The following is a 22,693-nucleotide window of genomic DNA, read 5'->3' as shown; positions in this document are numbered from 1 at the left end:
ATTCAGAAAATATTCAAATATTGGTTTAGTGACATATTAATAACCTATTTAGGAAAACTGAACTATGTTAGGATTTGATAATTAATAAATACAATTTTAAATCTTAATTTTCCAACAGTCTAATGATTGAAAAGGAAACTCTAACATTAATCCTTTGAGTCTAACTGTAACACCCTGTCTTGAAATGCATCGAATTTTTTCACGCGTTGGCCTAGCTTTACGAGTTGACTGGGTTGGTAGAAAGGTGCCCATGGTTGGCTTTCTGTTGCAGGTCATATTTTGCATTGGCTGAGGCACCAAGAAAAGTATGCGTTGACTCGAGTTTGTGGACTAATAAAACATCCAAAACGGAAATGTGAATCGAAAGTTATAAGCGAAACAAGTTGCAGTCAGAACTGTCCTAGAGGTGCCGTGTTTGACTTTTTATTTTTGTAAAATTTGAATTTAACTTGTACGTAATTGTAAAGTACTCATATATACGAGTTTATAAACTAATGGCACATATAATTTGGATATTTGGTTGCAAAGTTAGTCCTTCAAAATTTGATAAATTTTTTCAAAACTGCCTTTATAGGGTATCAATATCTGTGTATGTGAAAAACATGTGCACAGTACCCACTGACACTATGCCACATGTCAAGCTATTACGCAATCCTATGAGTGCATAGTGGCACTCATGAAAGGCTTTATTGGTGGAGATGGAAAAAAAGAAAGGAGAGAGAAGGAGGAGGGAGAGAGAGAAAGGAGAGAGAAAATCGGCCAAACATGATACACTATCCTCCGGTCACCAGCAGTGTGCACTTGCCGGCCCATGGTGACTGTCAGCTCTAGACCAGTCCGCTAGCCGAACCCCACAGCGAGCATGTCAACAATGTGCTAGGAATGACCAGATTTCTAGTGAAGGTACTGCCCGTTTTCTCAACCATTTTCTCCTAATCCAACCATCTCTTGTTCTCACCACCCATGCCATGTAAAGCCCACATTCCAGCCATCTTTTCCACCAACTTTGACTACCAATGGACACCGAACTAACTAATGCCGGAGACAATTAATACCCAAGGTTTTTGGTTAGAGCCCGGCCACCACCCGCTATCTTCAAGAGGTAATTTGCCTATTTTGGACAAAATTTGCATTAGATACCCTTGATAAACCTTGTATATTGTACCCAATTAAAATATTATTATAATCGATGTTTAGTTTTGATAATATTTTGGGCACTTATGTGAATCATGGGACCGATCCGGTAGGGATCTCTAGTAATCCACATATTTCAGGTGAGTGGTCCATTTCCAAAATTTATTTTTGGGTCGTTGTAATTATATATTTATGTTATTTAAATTTTTGAAAATATTGAATGTGTTGAAATTTAAAAAAATTTGTTATTTAATTATATTATGTCAATTTATGCAGTTTAAATATAATTGTTGCATGAAAATTGATTTTATGGTTTTTAAAAAAATGTTTGTATTAAATTTATTGTGCATAAAAATATATTTATATGTATATAATTTTGTGTAAATTGTATTTATCTGGAAATAATTGACTTTAATGAGATTTAATGGATTTTAAGATTCGTTTGTGCAAATTGAGAAATTTATGGGTTTAGAAAATTTTGTTGAAAAACCCAAGATTATTTATAATTTTTGGTGTATATTATATTTCCAACTAATTTGTTTTAGATGCATCAAACATTAATGATGTTTTATACTATATTTGTGATTAGCGCACAGGTATTAAATAGCCATCTTGTGGGAGCTATGGACAAGAAGGTTGACAAATATTTTGCATAGTGAGTATTAGGCTGCCTCTCCCTTAACCGCAGGGTGACAAGTTATTAGTATCAGTGCCTTGAATGCTAAGATAACCTTGCACGTATCTCTCTTTAACCTCCCTGTCAGAGTGGTACTTGAGACACCAAGTACTGCCTGACACTACTTCGTATGATGCATCAAATTGTTTTCCTCAATTCTTTTAGAAAAAATGTTTTAAAATGTATTTTAGTACAGTTTAATTATTATTTCAATTTATGCTTCAAATTGTATAAAATATAAATTATTTAAATTTTTGGATTTAATTTTACCCCATCATACTATTTTTATTATTTAATTAAATTATTTAATCATAATATTATATATTCATGTTAATTTTATTCTTTATTAAATGTCCCTTTAATAAATTTATTTAAGATTTTATTTTACTTTATTTTATTGTGTCCTAAATTTAATAATTGTTGATCAAATTATTTTCCATGTCATTTTAATTTTGAGTCACTTATATTTTTATTTACTTTCTTGATTTTTGGAGAATATTAAAATTATGGGTTTTGTAAAAATAGTTTTATTTAGTTCTTTATTTGTAGATTCATTTTTTAATTTATTCAATTATTTATTTATTTATATATTTATTTCTCATTAATTATATTTATGCTATAATATTATATTATATTTAGTTGTTCAGTGCCATTCAATGGGATGATTAGCATCTCATTATTTTTTTGTTTTAAATTTTGTTTCCCTAGGCCCAAGTAAGAGTAGGCGATGGCAATCCAGGGTGCAAGCTCATCACTTTCCATCTATTGCTGTGCTACAAAGAAAATTGTTTTCTTTCTTTCTTGTAATATTTCTTTTATATTTTTCCCTTAATTTATATTAAATTCTATTTTTGAATTTACTCCTAAAATGCTCTAAATACTATTATTGGATATTTGTTATTTATTTATTTTATGCCTGTTACTGTTGTTATTTTTATTATTATTGAAATACTACCCTTATGGAAAGTCAATAATGAAGTATAGTAATGTTGGAGGAATAAGATGGTGCTTTATTAGAATATATTTTCTATGCATAAAATTTTAAGACAAGTCCAACACTTAAAGAGAATGCTGTCGGAATGTACTGTAGAAATTTTGGATGGGTCTTAACACTAACTGTATGTATATAAATATTGATAAGTGAACCAATAACGCAATATTACATCAGTTAATTGGTGTCCAAAATTAATTTGACAAATAAATTTAGTGATTTTAGTATTATCATATATAATACGCGCACACACACACACACTAGAGAAAAATGTTATGGATATATATGATGTTTGGAACTCATAGGGTAAAAAGGAATTTTTCAAATTTTTTTTTTTAATTATATGTTTTCATTGTTTGCTTAGGAGAAATAAAACAAGAGAAAAAGAGGAAGAAAAAACAAAAAGAAAAGCATGGAGACAAATTGGTAGGGCATGTAATTGCCCCATCATTAGGTATGTACACACTTGCATTTATACGTTTTAGTATTTAATTTTGCATTTTATCACCCTCTCGCGCATCACGATCTACAGAACCTACCTTATCATGCTCATATATATATATATATATATATATATATATATTATATTATATACATAGATATATAATAATATATATTTGATTTCTGCAAATCATCTCTTAATCAATATTATATAGAAGATATCGGCAAATGCCATAATATTTAAGTATTTTCCACGTAAGTTTTTTTTTATATCCAAAAAAATAATAATAATAATATATATATATATATATATATATATATATTGTTTTAATCTAATTATGTTTTAAGATGACATTCACAATTCGTACTTATCATGTTTTTTCACTAGAGTTAATTTGCGAGATATGTTTCAGTAAAACCCAAGACTCTCTATGGCTCCATTTGGTTCATGTTATCAAAGAAAACTGGTTTTTCTTTTTTCTTTTTTTTTAATTTTTGAAAATAAGAAAACTGTTTTTTTCATAAATTAGTTTTCAAAAAATCAGTTTTATCTTTATGTTTGGTTAGTAATAGAATATATTTTGATGTAATTTAAAAATATGTAATATAAATAAGAGTAAATTGTCAATATAAAAATATATTAAATAATTTTTAAAAAAATGTTATGAGGGGTGAACACTACATTTTTAGCTACCCACACTATTTTTCTAACAATATTTTTATATTTCAAATTTATCCATTTGTAAAAAGTCAATAACATCCTTAATTAAATAAAAAAAAAATTGAAAATAAAATACACTAATTGTAAAACTGTAACTTTGATAAAATCTTCCAAGAGGTAAAAAGTGAAGAAGAACCTAATCAAAAGGAGGAATTGCAAAGTCGCACCAGCGAACAATTTACCTAAGAAAAATATTGATAAATATAAAAATGAACAAAGGGGCATAACCCAATCAGCTAAAACATCAAAACCAAAAGGAATTTCATTTGAAGCGGTTCTTTTAACCACCAAGTCCGTCAATTTGTTTGTCTCCTCCGTAGTCCATTCTAAATCCCAATTAAAATTTTTAAACCTTTCTTTCAATATCAAAAAGGTATCCATAACACCAAATTTCTCTTAACTAAATCAGGATTATATATATATATATATATATAATTTTGCTGTGAAACGTATCAATCTTTTTGCATTATAAGGGGTGCACCACTAATATTTTGTTGACAATATTAAATTTATTGTCAACAAAAACAGAGTATGCATCTCAGAATTGGTGCACATTATTACAAGGATATATATATATATATATATATATACACATATGTTGAAACGTGCTTAAAATGCCCATTAATAACAATGGAATAAAGTGAGAGAATGAAATACGTAATAAATTTATATTTAGTAAAAACACTGTTTTAAAAGGGCTAAAAACATCAAATCCGCAGCTTATATACGTTGTGGACGTGCAGGTTGAAGAGAATTGTATATTATCACAAATTCTATACTTATTTCAAAATTAACTGGTATGACGGTGGAACCGTATGAATAATACAGTTTAAAGTAGAAACCATGCAGTATCTTCCGAAGCACACCCTCAGCCGCCGATATGAAAAATCAAACGCAAGGGGATTTCAAATCAAACGTACCAAATGAATTTTGGTGGAGCCCACGTGAGCAATCCTGCCCTTCATTATTTAATTAATAATTTCCTTATTTATCGCTTCTTAGTTATTAATTGCTTTTTAAAATATATGAAATGCGATATGTGATATCTTTCTTTTTTCGATGATTGGATTTGGCCCCTCATGGGCTTCTGATCGATTTCGACAATTAAGTTGTCCAATCAACAATAGCGAAGCTAGTAATTTATAACATAATTAAGATATAATTTTTTGTGTTATAGTAAATCTTTTTGCTCTATTTTGTTATAATAATTATTCGTCACTAATTATTGTTGTTAATATTATTATTAGCTCTAAGAAATTAACAAATTAAGAGTAACCGTATAGCTTATCCGTACAGCTAGTTCATCTGATTATAGATATTTTCGAAATCTATTTCTTTATAATTTAGGACGTTTATAGTATGTTGAAGCGAGGGGAAAAAAAAAAACTAATTATGCATTCGTAATTATTTTTATTTTTAATAATATTTATTTCCATGAAATAGTTATCGAGTAATATTAATTATAGATTTTTTAATAAATTTTAGAGTTGATTATTCTTTAATATTTTCTAATATGAAAAAATTGATTATTCTTTAATATTTTCTAATATGAAAAAATTCTACTTTCAGCCTTCAAATTTAGAACATTTTATTTTTTAACCTAAATTTTGATTTATGCATTTTAATCTACTTAATTAGTTTTTTTTTTATTTCTAATGGAGTTTAGCAGTTCCATTATATTTAATCAATATATAAGTTTTGATAAATTAAGAAAAAATATTTCATCATCAAACTTTAAATTTATAATTAGGCATTATCAACTGGACTATTCTAAAAGAACACATTTACGACATGTTTGGACAAAAACAAAATTAGTAGGAATCTAATTTTCTTAGGAAAGTGATAATTTTCTTTTGTTTGAATGTTTATTGTAAGATGAAAAAGTATGGGTCTAGGAAATTAGATTCCCACTAATGTAGAAAAATATATGAAAAAGTTGTTCTCACATATATAGGTGTCATTTTGAGAATTCCAGATAAATTAGTTTTGAAATTTTTTTAAAATACATATTTACCCTTAATTTATTATACAATCTGAAATTTAATTATTTATAACTCCCAACTTTCCTATTACTTACCAAACAAACCAAGAGACAATTTAATTATCAGGAAATTGAATCCCAAAAAACTAAATCCTGAGAATCATTTTCCCTCTCAATTTTGATACTTCCCAAACGGACCCTTAATAAATATTAAAACACAATTTGTTGCAGTGCAGACGTCTTAGTTCTAGTTTGTTACAATATTAAACCTTTTATTTTTTTAAAAGAATAATTACATTTTAATAGTCTTAAATTGTCAACTGCCATTTATTAAATATCCAATTAAACCAAATGAAACAAATTAAAAGTAAAAAGGCTAGATGTTTTAAATTAAAATATCAAAAATATAATTTTTATAATTAAAGTACGGTTAACCCTTAATTATATACCACCAAGAGGAAATACTTATCAGCTTTTTTCTTTCCTGAGAAAGTTAGGTAATTACCACCTTTTTACATTTTTTTTTATTACCACCTCTTTACAATTTTTTTTTTTTTAACAAACATCTTTACAAATATTAAGTTTCTACTGATTTAAAAATTTAATATATATATATATATATGTATATTTATATAGTTTTATCAGGCATTCTTCTTAATTATAAACCATTTTGATCCTTATACGTGTTAATTCTTTTTTAAATATGTGATAGTGTAACTTAATTTAGATGTCTAGAATTTTGAATTACGTATTCATTTCAGAAATTTAAACTATCAAGAAGTATATTTAATATGTATACCTACCAACATTGACAACAATTTTTTTTAATTACTTTTTCCATCTTTATTAAAAATTATAAACACCATTCTTACTTGACTGACATCGACCATAAATGATTCGGTAATATATAGTTAAGTAATGAAAAGATTTAAATTTAAATAAATGTAAACTGTACCATTTGCGGCAGGGGCTTGATTATTGATATGTCACACAGATAAAATATTATATAGCCAAAGAAATAAATGAGAGAAACGTATACGTATCTTTTGCCAAGTGTTTAACAAATGATATATTAATTTACTATAAAATATTATACATTAAGAAAAAGATATTCTTAATAATTGTATTTTGACGGTTTAGGGTTTGTGTAGTTATGACTTTTGGAAAAATATTTGCAGCACGTTTTAGTTGATGATTAATGATTTTGTAATTTTTTTTTCTTATGGTGCTTTTTTTTTTGTTTTGTTTTGTTTTGCTTTTTGATTACTTTTTTTTTGTTTTGTTTTTATTTTATTTTATTGTTTTTTATTAGTTCATTGAAAGCGTGTTTAATATATACAATGTTGGTTCCATCTTGAGCAGCATTTTGCTGATAAATTACACGTGAAATGTGACAGGAAATAGAAGAACCTCTTAATAATTCATGTTGACTAATTATAATAAATAAAATGAACATGTATATTTGGCAGTATTGTGATGAAGACATTTGGTGATTTTAGGTTTTGTTTTGCTATGACTTAACAAATCTACTTTTGATTTTTACAAGTTAAAAACCTGTTTTATAAAAGTGTTTGATTGCTTTGTCAACAAAATAGCTTGTAGCTGGATTACTTATCAGGAATCTATTCACCTTTAAAAGAACAAGTAAAATTAGCTTTCATAATTTCTCTTTTATCGATAGGTTTTGCTATTTGTTATTTTGGAACATTATTAATGGGATAAGTAGTTGTTATGACAATTGCTATATGGACAATTGCTATTTGACTTTTTGAATCTCTATAGAAGCAAATAAAACTATAGCCAGCCATCACCGAATGCGTTAGGGTTAAGCCTCTAATGCCCACAATGGCAAGCCACAAGTTAGGCTATATTTTACCATTTTTTGGCCAATCCAACTCAACCCACATGCCTTACCCTATATTTTGAATCCTATGAATCCATGTTTGGGCCTCCGTTTGTTAAAACTCCTAATAATTTGAGAGATCCATCAACATTGACTTTAACAAAAATTTTCAACAAGTTTTCCTATCATTGGCGCATTTTTAGAGCAAGGTAAGTGTACCAATATAATCCCCATCTCATGGGCTTTCCATTAATATATAATTTTAAAATTTTGAACATCATTTGATTAATTTTTTATTTATAGGTCAATTAGTTTAATACTGGATAAAAATCGGACTGTATTTATACAACATAGGACAAAATCGAACTTGGATTTGTGTTTCTAGATGTTATTAGTACACAATATGATGTTCAACTTTATAAAATTTGTTTGAGTGAAAAACCTCAATTTTAGGTATCAAATCCTAAGAGTTCACTGTAAATTGGATCACTTGATATCCAATTTTAGCAATCTTGAAGTTCTAAAAGCTATTTTAAGACATTTAGTATACAGTAATATCTTTGGTTTAATTTTTGAAAGGCTAAGAAATATTCTTGTTATATTTTAGGCATTAGGATTGAAACTAGAGGCAATTTAACAGTGGATCAGGACTGAAGTGTACTTTATGAGTGAAATCTTATTTTGGAAAATGATTTGAGGTGATATACATGATTTACATTATTATATTACGTTTTCAGAATATAAATTTATATGGTTTTATATTATACAATCAGAGTTTTATTGTGTATTATCTCTTAAATATTTACAAGGAATATTTTGATATGAATATGTTTCAAGTATGCTAAAAATTATATATATACAGATTAAGATTTTGGAGAAATGGTATTAGATATTTGGATTATTGGATATGAATTGTGGATTTTATATGTGTACCATTACCATACCATGGATTTGAATTTGATGGATATATGGTTATGCACGTTTATTCCCATCCCTTTTTATGGTCACGTGTTTTATGAAGTTAAATAACGAGGTCCCAATCTGCGATGTCTCTTAGATGTCAAAGGTTATATTGACAAATTTTCCCTCAGTAGTCTACTACATACTAAGATGCTAGGTGTAGTTATATGACAAATTTAATATGTGGTTTTGTACACAAGGATTGGATATTTAGTGTTATGGATATAATAAATACTTATGGTTACTTATTTGAAATCCAGGTTTTATTTTATTAAAAGATTATGATATTTACCAATATTATTATATTTTCCTATTAGATATGTGATTTACTTGGGTTTTGTAAAATCATTTTTCAAAATAGGAGACTTTTGAAAGAGTAATCGTGAGGTCTTAAAAGAAATAATTTTAATTAATTTTATTTATTTTAAAATATTTACATTATTCACTCACTAAACTTGTCTCATACTTTTATAGTTTTAAATTGTCCCCTATGACTTAGCTGGCAAGTTATATACATTAAATGATGCCATCTTCATTCTTCGTATATTATTTTGCCGCTCATGTATTATTATTTTCATTTGACTCTAATAATATTATGTTTTTTTTTCCACTAATTCTAATGTATAAATTATATTAAACACTTTTTAATATTTTGCATTTATTCATCTGTACTCCTTACATTTCTTTGGTGATTGATCCATGTATGCAAAAATCTTTTCATCTATGATGATTCTAAAATTATTGTAATTGATTTATTGTTGAAAATATTTTAAAAGTTTTTTCTTTCTTATAAACTATTTTTAGGGTGGTATATGATTTTATGGGGAAGGTTTTACCAGGGTTTCAGTAGGAATTTCAATGGGGCTTTCATAAGTGGGACCACTTTGGGTATTCAAGAAGGACCACGAGAGCGGTCTTGTTAACCTTGTATTAAAGCATTATCTTTCTTGATCTTATAGACTCCCACCTATATGTGCATCATTTTCCTTTTAATATTTTCTTTATCATCTTTGAATTGTTCTCATTCTTGATGTTGGGTTATTGATAATGTGACATTTCAAGTTGCATTAGCCTTTTCATTTTGATGCTTGCTTTTTCTTTTTAGACGATTGTCTTTTATCTGGATGTTTGTTTGGCAGGGTTATGATAATTAAGTTGCAACATCTTTTTATTTATTTATTTTTCAATGTCTAACTTGTCCTTCCAAACATAATGATTCCTTTAATTTGTCCTTCTAATTTGATTATTTAAGTTGCAACATCCTTTTGGAGCTCATTTTTCTTTATTTTGTCTTATACTTATGAACAATTCTCCCAAACGTGGTAGATCTAGAATTCAGCCAACAATGTTTAAGGGTGTAGATGAGATTATACATAGGATTGTTATTACAGGTCATTTAGTTGAGATCTTAACCAGGACCAGCCAAGATATAGTTGTTGAGTTAGAGATGCAGAGTGCATTGCATGGTACTCGACTTCGATCTTATGATAGTACTTCCATGGGTAAACCTAGACAAGGATTGCTTAAGAGGGCTGTTACATTTTTCATATGTCTAATAAAGGTGATTTTAGAGGAGGTAGTATTGGTTTTAGTAGTCGTATTGTTTATGGGGTTACCTTTTTGCATGATGCTTATCAATAATTACTTGATAGTGGTAGTGATTCTCGTCATTTTGGACATATCAATAGTCTGCAAAGTGGTTAATCTAGGCATAATCAGTGTAGTTCTTATTGTAAGTTTCACTCTAGGATTTGTTAGAAATGAAATGGATGCTATGGTTGTGGATAGATTGTTCATTGTAATGGGGATTGTCCTCTCTAATTTCTTAGTGATATAGAAGCTTCTGGATCTGATTTTCTTCATCAATAGTTTAATGGTAATGGGAGATAAAGTAATCAGGAAAAATATACTAATGATACTTGTTCTAGCAATAGAGCATAATTGATATTAAAAGGCACGGTTACTGGTCAAGGGATATAACCATCGGATCGATGCAGAGTTGTTTCCTTGATAAAGTGGGAAGATCAAGCTACCCTAGACGTGGATACAGGTATGATACATGTTCATGTGACTTTTGCTTATACTCTTATTGTTTTCATGGATATGCACCATTTTGTATCATATAATTTGATTAAACGTGCAAGTAGATATCATTAGCCTATATGGCTAAGTTGTATGAATAATCATGATTAACGGTCAAGACAGAGGCTGATTCAATTCTTCTGGACTTTCAAGGTATTTTATGTATTTTAAAAATGAAAGAAGTTGCTACCTATTATTCTTTAGTGGATTTCTTTACAAGAAAGTTACATTCAAACAATCAAATCAATATAAGATGTCATCCTCCAAAAGATGAAGGATCAATGATCTTCCAAATTGCCACCACAAGAAATAAATTTTACTTGTAATCTTGTTTCTAATGTAGATACATTTTTAAGAACTATGGTTCACTAGTATAGATTGAATCATTCATAGTTTTTTAGACAAAACTTAATTAGTTATATGATGTTGTTTATATATGAGGTGCCACTAGTAATGACCTGCTGTAAGAAAGACCATTTGTTTCATCTTGAGACCTTGCCATTAAGAAAAATGTTATGAAGGAATCATGCAAATGAAGAAGCTAAATAAGAACCCGAGAAGCATATGCAAGCTAAACATCCACAAGTTTCCCATTTCATATCTAACACCCATAGCTTTTCCATTTCCATAGTTATGAAATTTCAAGCACATTTTAGAGGTAGTCTTTGTGTTTCATTTAGTTCATGTGACAGGCATTACTTTAGGTTGTCAGAGATAGGACGATTGTTTCTATTATGGATAATTAAGCCATATCATATGAGATTGTCCTCATATGATGCATAACGATATTGGAGTTCCTAAAGTTAGCAATGAACTATTGATATTGAAAGGCATAGGGCATAGGCAAGTTAGATTGCAGGAGGTCCTACTAGCACTGACCAGCATTCTACAACTATAGTTAAAGGCGGAGATTGGGAAAAACACAAGACAGGAAGAGGCAAACTATTTATCTTGACTCGGCACAACACCCTGATCGTTCTGATGGTGTTACACAGATTTTCACACCCACACAAGACTCTTTATGGTCTTGTTAGTTGCTTAAGAGTGGTCCTTCATAGAGAAGAAAGGCAACCATACTCAAATTTGATTTTTGTTCTACTACAAGATGTTTACTTTGTAAGTGGTGTATTAGATACTTAGCTATCCTAGTTTATACTTTTTGGTGGTTTTTATCTTTAAATGTATTGGTGATTTAAAAGGCACAAGAAGACTGTAAAAAGTAAACTGGATACTTTTCAATAGTTGAGGATATAGTATTTAGTTCTTAAATTTTGTTGTCGATTGAGGAATGAATTCTTAGAGTCTGCTCAAAATTAGAAGAAAGTATGGTCTTCTCAATAATAATATTTTCAATTATGAGAGAGCTTGGAATTGGTCCTTTAAATGCTTGTTCACATTTATGTTTAATTTTGGTAGTTGTTAGTATTTTTTGCTATTTGTGGTCTAATAATTTTGTGGATCATGTTAAGCTCCATAAAAGATTTGAGGCCTTCTATTAGAATAAATGTGGAAATTTTGTTCCATGATTCTAGTGAATTAATGAGTAGGACTATGTTGTTCGATAATTAGAGCATCAAAAAATCAATAAAGATTTTGGGTCTTACAATATGAAAGTACAAGAAGTTAAGAGGAAAGGCAAAAAGAATGATCTAAGTTTTAATTCGTCATCACTTGTATTTGGTTTTAGAAAATTAGACTCAAGTTCTAAATGTTCTTCTTGGTTTGATGAATATCAAAAGGAGACTCTAGCAAGAGATGTGATTTTTAAAGAGTGATATTAATGGTTATAAGGTGACCTTAAAATTGATTGCTGGAAGATTGATTTTTTTTATGATTTTACTTTGGGGAGTTTAGTAGAGATCTCTTGTTACCCTTTTTTTTTTTTTTTTTTTTATGGATTTGTTGATGATCACTTTATCAAAGGTTGATTTTTATATTAGGTTGAATTTGTTATGTATTGGTTTTTATATTGGGTTGAATTTGCTATGTATCATCGTTATGATATTCGAGAGATTGACAATTTTGGTAACATTTAAAAGTGTTATCATTTTTATGGATAGAAAGGGAGTCCTTGGTGGTTTGCTTTGTAGCATTAATGTTCTCTAAGAGCTAGCTTGGTTGTATCAAGTGAGATCACTTGGACATGTGGTCTCTACTAATGGAAATTTTATGGATTCTCATATTATGGGAGCTATATTGGTTTGCAAACAAGAGGACCATGAAAAAAACAACATCCTTGCTCATTCACCAAAATTTTTATGGGGGGGTAAGTTGTAACTACCCATTCCCAAAAAAGCACCCGCAATTTGAATTTTTGAGCGGTTTGATCAAGTTTGACCAATTTGGACTTTTATGTAGAACTAAGCTTGACTTTTTGTCTAAAAAAATAGAATTTAGCTTTGAATCGCGTACCAAAGCAAAGAGTTTGTTGATACAAATTCATGAACTGGTAACACACCTAATTCTAAGATATGGATAAAAACATATGGTTCTAAGAAGTTTCGATCATCTGTATTTTATCTATGCTCAAACTATTCTATGTTTTTGTTCGTTAGTGACCTAAAGGTCTATATATACATGAAAAAGTGTGCTAATCATTAAAAAATTTGATAAATATAAAAAAAGTTCCAAAACCTTAGCAAATGTATGACCCACACCTTAAACCAGGTGAACACCTGACCCATCACAACAATCAAACAATTTTCATCTATTTTTTGACCATGCATTGATACATGTGCCAGCCACCATGTTGCCCACCTTGCAATGACCTTGGCAACAAAATTTCATGGCCAACCATCGCTAGATGTTCCCACATCAGGTCTCGAGTACTAGTAAAGGCAAGCCACGGTTTTCATTGGATTTTCCCATTTTCTGGCCAAGCGTTCTCTTATTCCACATCTTTTACCCCTTGTTTTGTACTCTTTAAATCCACTTTTAGTCTTTGTTTGTTAAAATTCCTTATAATTAAGGAAATCCATCAATATTAAATTTGACCAAAATTTTCGACAAGTTTTCCAATCACCGGTGATGTTTTTGGACCATTGTGATTCCAATCTCATGGGCTTTATACTAATGTATAATTTATGAATTTTGGACATTGTTTGACTAATTTGTCATTTTTAGGTTAATTAGTTTAATACCGCATAAGAATTCAACTATGTTTAAACAAGCTAAGACCAAATTGATATCGGATTTGTGTTTCAATATGTTATTAGGACTCAACAAAATGTTCAATTTCATAAAATTATCCTTAATAAAAACTCCAATTTTGGGTACCAAATCTTAAGGATTCGTAGTATAATAACCTAAAGGTGTTCAATTTGGTAATCTTGGGGTTGTAAAAGTTATTTTATGAAATTTGTTATGCACTGGTATATGTGGTTTAATTTTTGAAAGTCTAAGAAATGTTCTTTTTATATTTTAAACCCCAGGATTGAATTTAAAGGTGACCAAGTAGAGGATCAGGACTTAGCTATATTATGTGAGTGAAATTCTATTTTTGGAAATGATTTAGGATAATATTATATTATGTTGGAATATAAATTTCTATGGCTTGACATTATATGATCATGATATGTTATTTATGGAATATTTACAATGAATATTTTAATATGAATATGTTTTGAGTATATTTATATTATGGATATATTTTGATTATAATTTTGGAAATAGTATTATATCTTTAGAATATTAGACGAATTATGGATTTTATGTGTGTACGCACTACCATGTCGTGGATTTTATGTGGACATGGATTTGATGGATAAATGGCTAGGCACATCTATTCTCATCCTCTAATATAATCACTTGTATAAGGTTGGATAATGAGGTCCAAATCTGCGATGCCTTTAGGATGTTAAGATTCATATAAACAACTTTCCATCTCCAGTAATCTGCAATACATTAGGACACTAGGTGTAGTTGTATGAAAATTTCGGTATAGGCTATTGTACATAAAAGATTGAATATTTTGAATTATGGATATAATATATTTTTATGATATTTTGGATTTTGATTATAATGTTTAGTTATGATATTTTGACTATGGATAAAAAGCTTATATATACTTATGGTTACTTATATCAAATCTAAGTTTCATTTTATGAAAAGGTTATGGTATTTACCAATATTATTATATTTCCCTATGGAATATGTGATTTACATGAGCTTTAGGAAATTACTTGGGTTTCACGAAATCATTGTCCAAAACAGGGGACTTTTGAAAGAGTAATCATGAGGTTTTAAGGGAAACACTTTTAATTAAATGTATTTATTTTTCCAACATTGTTCACTCACTGAACTTGTCTTAAAGATTTATGTTTTTAAACTATCCCCTAGGACTCTACTGACATTTTACATATATCACATCCAAACATCTTTGTTGTTTGTATATTATTCTACTGTTCATGTATTGTTCTTTTCCTTTCACTTTGATTATATAATGTATTCTTTCTTTCACTGATTTTCACAAATAAATTATATTGAGCACTTTCAATATTTTTTTTATTTGTTCATTTCTACTCCTTAAACTGCTATAGTTGATTGACCTATGTATGCAGAAGCCTTATATTGTCTATGTTGATTCATAAATTATTGAAGTTATTGTTATTGTTGTGAAATATTTTAAAAATGTTTTCTTACATATGAACTATTTTTAGGTTGACTTTTGATTTTATAGGGAAGGATCTTCAGGGGTTTCAGTTGAAATTTTGATTGGTTTTTCCTATAAGGGATCATTTTAGGTGTTTTGGAAAAGACCATGTGAATGACCTTGTCTTATTAAGAATATTTTTCTATGCTATGTTGGATGTTGTATTCACATGATATGTTAAGGGGGCAAATGTGGTTAGTTCAATTAGTAAGCCTATCAGACCTACACTCACAAGATCACAGGTTCAAGACACCAAGGAGAAAGGATATTGTTATAAACGATAAGCGTTAAAGGTGACAATTTAATTAATGACTTAAAATTAAAAGCTGAATTGGACTAGTGATAATTTTTAATATTTGTTTGGTGTATGGTCAATAATATAAGATGAAATTTTTTTGGGACTACCCATTTAACAATGATTATTGGTGATAACCTTCAAGTTTTAGGCTCAAGTTCTAGTGCTAAAATCCCTCCCAATTTATCAAAAACAATAAACAAAAAAGATTAAAGTTTCGCTATTATGTCAAATTAATAATTATAAATTTAATTTGATCAAGTTTCTATTCAATAATAAAAGTAATTATTGTTAGTACCCAATTTTGTGTTTCATAAAGCTTGATCATACTAGAGGATAAACTTAAATTGCCTTATTAAAGTTTATAAGTGGGAATAAATTGGTTGGCCAAAATCATGTCAGTGGTCTATATTATTTATTTTACATAGCATAAGCCCATTTAAGGATGTTTTTAAACACATAATGTAGTATAATGGTTATATAGGCCTTTGATAGTGTTATAAGTGAATTTGGCTCTTATTTATGTGACAACTCTAACATAAAGCAATAGTTTATGTGGCAATAATATCCTACATGACACTATTATCCACTATGGTATCATCAACATTGTTGGATTATAATTCAAATGGCCTACATTATATATAATGAGATATCAAGAGATATGATCTCTGAAATCTAATGAGAGAGAATAATATTTAGTAACCTCTAGATTAATACATCTTAAAGGAAAAATTTCAAAGATAATGTGACCCTAATGGTTGATCAACGGTTACTTATCGAATATCTGACATTGAATGACATAATCTCAATCTAATCAAATCTCAACTGTGAAAGTTTATCAATTATTCCATATGCACTATAAATACAAACTACTTCAACACTACCAGTATGATATTATGAATCTCTCAATTAATTCTTTACTTCCATACATATATACTGACATTAATTTAAATTGGAAGGTACCACATTGGTATTTTAAGGTTTTTCTGACATCTTTTATAGGTTGGAAAGTGAGGAAGCAAGAGTTTTGATCGAGCCATATTTCTGCATCACTAGATAGCATTTAGGATAAAACCAACTCTTTTAGAGAAAATTCTAGGCTAAAAAAAAGATTTTAAATCCCAAATTTTATTACACTCAAGTCCATATTTGATTCATAAAGCTTTGTCAAATTAAAGTAAGAGTTTGAATAACTTAACTCTATTAGATATAAGTTTAAGTATAAGCTATTGCACGACTTATTCCTTAATATTATACAGTGTTTGACACATTAAAATCAAATCACTAGTGTCAAATTTTTACATTATCCAAGCAATAACCATTTTGATTGAAAATATAAATCCTTCCCCTCTTAAGCAACTTTAAGCTACATAATGGAAAAAAGAAGACCTAAGTATTTTTCAAAGAGGGTGATAATAGGTTTCTAATAGAATGTCATAGCTGGAGCTCTTGTTGATGAGATCCTGCTTATACCCGCACAATCTACAATCCGCTGGGGTGCTGATCCTGTACAACTAAAAACATGGCCAATTATTAGGGAACAAGCTAAAACATTTAAGAATAATCTAGTTAGCTTCATATAAGGTGTGATTAAATCTCAAGAAGGCACGGATATCCCCAAAGATTCCAAGCCTGTGCTGAGTATCTAAGTTGTGAAGGCAGAAATGGACTTAGGAAGCTATTGTAGTACATTTGTGGACTTTGGACAGTAAGGGATGAGTTTGTTAGCCTATGAATATGATTGAGCACATTAGGGGCCATGAAATTATGCCAAGGTAGAAACAAGGCTAACCAAATACATCATTTGCGCATACACTTCAATAATGGCCGGTTTTGCTTGTTTTGGCGCTGAAAAGGTGGTTTCTTATAATCCAAGCAAGTTTTGATCATTCCAATCCATGGAAATGTGTGGGAACCAGTTCTAATCCTATTTGGTATCCTCCATGGCATATGGGATTTGATTTGGTGCTTAATGTAGCTGGTGATTGAATACAAACAGCTTATTTAGAAAGCTAGTCAACTAGTTTTCTAATCTGAAATTTGACTTTTGTTTTAGGAAATAATCTTTTGTTTTGATTTTCATTTATTTATTTTTTGGAAAAACTAGTTAAGGAAGGTTGATATTTTATTATTTTGATTGTAAATTAATTGGTTCCTAATTCAAAATAAAGGAATTAATTAATACAAGTTAGATTAGGAAAGGGTGTGAAATTCGACAATTTCCTATTGTTGGCCGAATTTAACCTAATTGATTTAGGGCTTGAATTCTTGTAACTTTAGCTTATTTAAAGGCTTATTTTTCAATGGAGTGGGAGATTATATTATTATTCAAAAATTATTGTGAGAAAGAATTCTCTTTGCTCTCTTTGAACATCTAAACATCGAATAAGAGATCGAGTGTTTTAGTTTGACTTATCAATAGGACATCCATCACCTATTGTGGTGTTTTAATCATATACCAAGATTTATAATAACAAGTTGATTAGGGGACAAGGTGACAATAAGAATCTGAACTTAATTTCGATTCGGACTAGTATAATATGAGGTTTAGGGGCAAATCGACCTAGGCTCGTATCATTTAGTATCAGAGCCAAATTTTTTTAGGTTTGATCTATCTTATTTGCTTTATTTTGTTTTGTGTTATTCTGTAATTTTAACATTAGGTAAGGGTTATTTCCTACTTATAGACATTCTGCATATTAAAAAAAGAAAATTCATAGCCGACTTAGGTTTTTTTTGTTTAGCCGAATTGTTGCTTTCTAATTTGTTGGTTGTTTGTGCATATTATTTCTTGGTAATTTGGTTTATTGTTTATTTCATTTTTTTTAATCTTTATTAGTTGCATTCATATATTCAAAAAAAAAAAATTGAAAACATATTGCATAAACCTTAAAATTTGCAATTTGTTTTGCTTGGAAGATAGATTCAGTTTTGGGAAGTTGTGTGGCATTTGAATTTGTGATTTTCATGGTGATTGAGCTGCTAGAGTTTGTGTTGATATTATTGTGATTTGTGATCCAAAAAAAAAAAAAAGAAGAAAGAAAAAAAGAAAAAACCAAAGTTAAGAAAAAAATTGCATAAAAGCCGGGTTTGTGTGAGTTGAAAATTTGAGTTTGTTTGGTGTGGAATTTCAATTGAGAATTGTTGAGTTTCTGTTTATTCATTCAAAATTGGTTTCTAAATATTTGAATATTGGTGTTAATTAAAAGGATTAAAATTGGTTTAAGGATTTGAGACATAGATTAAAATTACGAGAGCTACAACCAACAACTATCTCATACTTTATTCGAATTTTGTTCTTATTAATTGATTGAATGCATTTTCTAAATTTTATCCTTTAATTTTTGGTCTCATACTATTATGGTCTATCCTTTTATTGAACTCGAAAATTGCTTGCTATTTTCCCTTTTTTTTTGTGGTTAGAAAAGCTGCGAGTTAGGCATTCAAAATTCACTCAGTATTTACTTATTTTGATTGCTATTTTATTGATAAGTTTAATAAGAAAATACTTATGATATTGTTCTTATTTTAAATGTGTTTTTAAAGAACTTAGATATATTCTTTGAGTGAAAAAAAAAATGCAAGAGAATGTGACCTTAAAAAAGGGTTAAAAGCCGAAACTAGAGTGTAAATACGAGTGAATTTTGGTGAGGTTTTCTTGTGTTATTTCACTAACATGTCAAATTCAAGGATAACAAGAGGAGATGACTCAATAAAAGAACTTATAGAGGATTCTGTAGGATTCAAGAGAGAGTTGAGAGCATCAGGGAGTGTAGCTGAACCTACTAACATGTTGGCCGTATTAGAACAATTACAAAGGATGAATTCTCATTTTGATCAACTTGTTCAAAGAATGGATAGATTTGAAAATTCAAAAGGGGGATTGAATCCAAGGATGAAATTTCATGGAGGTCATGGTCAAGGTCGAGGAGGCTACGGACGTTCTAGGGAAGAAGTTGGAGGTCATGATTTTGGAGATAAAGTTGAGGAGGAGTATGAAGACATATTTGCACTCCAAGGAAGGAAAAACCATGGAAGGCAAGCCCAAGAAGAAGATTATGACCTCAAAAATATTAAAGTCAGTATACCACCATTTTTGGAAAAAAAGTAATCTGGAGGCTTACTTAGAATGGGAAGAACGAATGGCGATGATCTTCGATTGTCATAACTATTAGAAGGCTAAAAAGGTTAATTTGACCACTTTAGAATTTGGACATTATGCATTACAATGGTAAAGTAATGAGAAAAATACCCGAAGGAGAGTTGGTGATGAATCAATAATCACTTGGAGACAAATGAAAGGAGCCATGAGGAAAAGGTTTGTACCAAGCCAATACCATAGGTTGTTGCAAAGATTACAATCTTTATCCCAAGGAAGTAGGACCATGGAGGACTATACAAGGAGATGGAGATGCTTATGATGCGGATAAGCATGAATGAGGATCAAGAGGCAATAATGGCTAGGTTTTTTGGAGGTTTAAACTGAGAGATTGCTAACCAAGTGGAATTACAACAATAAGTGTAGTTGGAAAAGATGCTACATGTGGCCAACAAAATTGAAAACCAACTCAAGAAGAGGGGTAGTGGCTCATGGTTTAGAGGAGTTTCAAATAGTTGAAAACCAACTCAAGAAGAGGAGTAGTGGCTCATGGTTTAAAGGAGTTTCAAATAGTGGGAGGTCAAACTTAAGTGTTTGGAGAAGCAATCTCATCTTCGAAGCAAAGCCAAAACCAAAATTGGAAAAAGGAAGCTTTAATCAGCCAAGGAGAGACAATCTGGCCGAATCCTCATAAACACCAAAACCGAGTCATAAGTTTGATCCTAAACCATCTAGAACTCGTGATATTGTGTGTTAAGGAAGCTTCAATCAGCTAAGGAAAGACAATATGGCCGAATCCTCATAAACACCAAAACCGAGTGATAAGTTTGATCCTAAACCATCTAGAACTCGTGATATTATGTGCTTTAAGTGTTAGGGTCAAGGACATGTTGCCAACCAATGTCCAAACTGAAGAATTATGGTGCTGAAGGGCAATAGAGAGTTGGAGTCTGATAGTGATGAAGCTGAAACTGAAATTAAGCATGAAGAATTCGAGTCCAAAGGTGAAGAGCATGGTGAAGTAGAGTCATAACAAGCTTTGAGGGCCAAATTAAGCTTGGTCAGAAGAAGGGTTTTGACAGTGTATAAAGATGAAGATCAAGTGCAAAAGGAAAAGATTTTCCATACTGTATGTGACATTCCCGGTAATATTTGTAGTATGATTATTAATAATGGAAAAGTTGTGCCAATGTTATTAGTAGTATTATGGTGGAGAAATTAGGTTTAACAATAATCAAACATCCCGACCCATATAGACTTCAATGGCTTAATGATAATGGAGAGATGAAGGTAAATACATAGGCCAAGGTAAAGTTTGGCATTGATAAAATTTACTATTGATAAATATGTGGATGTGGTTTTGTGTGACGTTGTACCTATGCATGCTAGGCATATTTTGTTGGGAAGACCATGGCAATTTAATAAGGATACCATATATTATGGTCAAGAAAATGCCATTATATTTCAATTTAAAGGTAAGAAAATTAAGCTTGAGCCGTTAACACCAAAAGAAGTGTTTGAAGATCAATTGCAAATGTAACAAAGGAAAGAGGCCAAACAGCAAAGGAAGAAGTCAAGCATGCCACCCACGGCTTCAACTAGTACTTAAGAGAGCAAGGCTGAGCTGCACCATCAAGGTAAGTTTTCTAGACCTGAGGATGAGAATAAAAAGAAAGAGAAAAACTGAGAGTGATAAAAAGAAAGAGAAACTCGAGAGTGAGAAAGAAAGGAAAGAGAAGAAAAAGAAATTTTTTTATCGAAGCCAAGGTGAGGTTAAAAAGACAATTTTTAAGTGATAACCTATGCTAGTCATGATTTATAAAGATGCTTATTTAAACCATCTAGCTAACCATGAAGAGTTTGTATTGCCAAGTGCTATATATTCTCTTTTGTAGGAATTTAATGATGTCTTTCTGAAAGAAATTCCTAATGGATTACCACCTATTCAAGGGATTAAGTATCAAATAGATTTTATTCCTGGAGCTGCAATTCCTAATAGGCCTACATGTAGAAGTAATCTTGAGTAGACAAAGAAACTACAAAGTCAGATAAGTGAATTGCTTGAAAAGGGATACATTAGAGAGAGCATGAGTCCATGTACAATTCCTATTTTGTTAGTACCTAAGAAAGATGGTTCTTGGCGCATGTGTATAGATTGTAGGGCCATTAATAATATAACCATTAAGTATAGGTATCTTATTCCTAGATTAGATGATATGCTTGATGAATTATATGGTGCATGCATGTTTTCAAAAATTGACCTTAGGAGTGGGTATGATCAAATTAGAATGAAAGAGGGAGATGAGTGGGAAACTGCATTTTAAATGAAGTATGGTTTGTATGAGTGGTTAGTAATGCATTTTGGTTTAACTAATATACCTAGCACTTTCATGAGATTAATGAACCATGTCATGCATCCATTCATTGGAAAATATATAGTTGTTTACTTTGATGATATTTTGTACATAGTAGAAATCTAGATGATCATGTAGGACACCTTAGGTTAGTTTTAGAAGTACTTGGGAAGGAAAGATTGTTTGCTAACATTAAAAACTGTGATTTTTACCAAAATGAGCTTGTACTTTTAGGATTTGTTGTAAGTGCTGCAGGAATTAAAGTTGACCAATAAAAGGTCAAGGCAATTCAAGATTAGCTAAAGTTAAGGAGTTTTCATGGCTTAGCTAGCTTTTACAGGAGATTTATCAAGGATTTTAGTACCATTGCAGCACCATTGACCAAAATTGTCAGGAAGAATGTTGGATTCCAATGGGGAGAAGCATAAGAGAAGTCTTTTAACTTGTAAAAAAAAAAATTAACTA

The sequence above is a fragment of the Ziziphus jujuba genome, chromosome 6 (assembly GCF_031755915.1).
Source record: "Ziziphus jujuba cultivar Dongzao chromosome 6, ASM3175591v1".
Classification (NCBI taxonomy): domain Eukaryota; kingdom Viridiplantae; phylum Streptophyta; class Magnoliopsida; order Rosales; family Rhamnaceae; genus Ziziphus; species Ziziphus jujuba.
The sequence above is the reverse complement of the archived record's forward strand: the minus strand, read 5'-3'. Positions refer to the sequence as shown.